The sequence below is a fragment of the Grammomys surdaster genome, unplaced genomic scaffold (assembly GCF_004785775.1).
Source record: "Grammomys surdaster isolate TR1022 unplaced genomic scaffold, NIH_TR_1.0 124777, whole genome shotgun sequence".
Taxonomy (NCBI): Eukaryota; Metazoa; Chordata; class Mammalia; order Rodentia; family Muridae; genus Grammomys; species Grammomys surdaster.
This window is the reverse complement of record NW_021619728.1, coordinates 1,870-4,025: the sequence shown is the minus strand read 5'-3', so window position 1 is coordinate 4,025 and position 2,156 is coordinate 1,870. Positions and strand designations below refer to the sequence as shown.

The 2,156-nt window shown below is 40.4% G+C and overlaps 1 pseudogene; it reads right to left on the bottom strand.

Annotated features, from left to right (window-relative positions):
• Positions 1-1,002: 1,002 nt before the first annotated feature.
• On the bottom strand, positions 1,003-1,245 carry LOC114636665 (annotated as a pseudogene).
• Positions 1,246-2,156: the final 911 nt, after the last annotated feature.

Here is a 2,156-nt window from a genome sequence, read left to right as displayed (position 1 = left end):
GGTGTCTGCCATCACTGTCCTGCTATTTTCTTTTTAACTGGTGAAACTTAACACACAAAAAAACTTCTCACATGATATTTTTCAGAATAGAGCTACGCAGAGAAACTTTGACTCAAAATAACAACAACAACAAAAACCAAACCAAACAAACAAAATTCTAAGTGTTTCAAAGGTGCATCTCTTTTCCAACTAACAACATATTCTAGGGAAAATATTAGGGAGACTGAAAAATATTTATGTTCAAAGTTGAAGAATGGGGGCTCGTTTCTAGTTCTGTGTCCTCTCCTTCCCTTTCTGCTCCTCTTCCTCCTCTTCTCCTCTTCCTCATCTTCTTCCCCCTTCTCTTTCTTTTGGCAGCTCTGGGTACCCAATCCCATGCTTCACGAATGCTCAGCAAGCACCCTGCTGCTGAGATGCCCCTAAGCCCCAATATTTCCTTAAGACTTTGTTATTTGCTTTCCGGTGGGTTTTCCTCAACAACAGGCATCATGGGCCAGCAAGATGTGCAAGCCTGACTGATAACCCGAGTTTGATTCCAGTGACTGACAGGCATCAAGTAAAGAACTGACTACTGACTTTGACTTCCGTGTGTGTGCCACGCCACATGCATGTGTGCATGTGTAGATAGCATATGAAATGTATTTTTTTTAAAACAAAGAGACGTTTGTTTTTTGTTTTTTGTTTTTTGTTTTTTTAAAAAGAAGATTGTTAGCACTCTTACTAGCTCATTCTATAATATCTGCAGAACTCAATAGGATAGTTTCCAGGGCTGTATATCACCCATTAACAGACATGTACATGTACATGAACATGATACAGGAAGGATAGAAAGTACTGTACTGGACTATCACAGAAAATTTTTTTTGGAAGGTTTCAAGTACTTTATTTCTTTATTAGTTTTTCAGTCTGCCATAGTTTAATGAGTACATGGTTCTTTGACTTGGCATTCACTTATGAGTTAGTTTGGAAACAATTCCTTGATTCTTGTACCAGCTGATGTGATTATTGATCTCTCCATTCCTTTGGGGTGACTCTGCCAACAGGGGACAGGTTCCATTCTATTCCAATTTGTGTGGCTGTATATGTCCATGTAGATACACAGAAGATGCCTCCACCTGCTAATATAGCATTTCCATATTTATCATGGAAATTAGGTGTCCTCTTCTGATGGCTCTGCCTTGCCACCACTTGCTGAATGCTTCGAACTTGGAGCCGGCTTAGTGCGTTTTTGGCCGAGGGCAACATCTTGTAATCGGAGATGGAAGTGCAGCTACTACAGCTGCTACCTTGGTGCAAATTCACCCCAGCTACCCTTGCAAAGAGTCCTGAAAAAGAAAATCTATCACAGAAAATTAACTCAAATTGTCCCTCTGGTACCATGCACATTTAACAAACAAACAAACAAACAAACAAATGTGAGAAAGGCACAGTTGTGTATGCTTCCAGTGTGCCTTCAACTTCACCCTCTACCCTGGAGAAAAGGTGATATGAAAAGAGAGGTAGGAAGGAAGAATTTTCAAAATGCCTTTTCAGGCAGATCAAATTTTGAAGCAAGGACCTGGAAACATCACTCCTACCAACAATGTTCCTTACAGAGTCTTCCAGTAACACAGAAGTTCTGGCAGCTCAGGTTGGTCATGGTGTCTTAAATAATCCCACTAGGGAAGGAAAAACAGACAGTCATCTACATAAACCAGAAATGACTACAGAAGTATTCCTCTACCGCTCCCAGGAGCCCATCGCAGGTGTGTGTGCTACTTACCAGAGAGCACCATGGCATTCAAGTGACCACATTAGGAAAAAGAATCCAGAATGAGGTTACAGGCATGGAAATCGAAAAAACAAAACAACAAAACAAGCAAGCAAACAAACAAAACAAAACAAAAAAACCCCAACAGTACCAGAAAGTATGCCGCTAAGGTCATTTTTGTCTGTTTGTTTGCTTGTTTTGTTTTGAGACAGGGTTTCTCTGTGTAGCCCTGGCTATTTTAGAACTAGCTTTGTATATCAGGCTGGACTGAATTCACAGAAATCATCAGCCTCTGCCTCCTGAGTGCTGAGATTAAAGGTATATGCCACAACAACTGGTTAAGGTCACAGAATGGAAAAAAAGCAAAAAGATTTGTGGAAAGATGCTATAATGCTAAACAAAACCA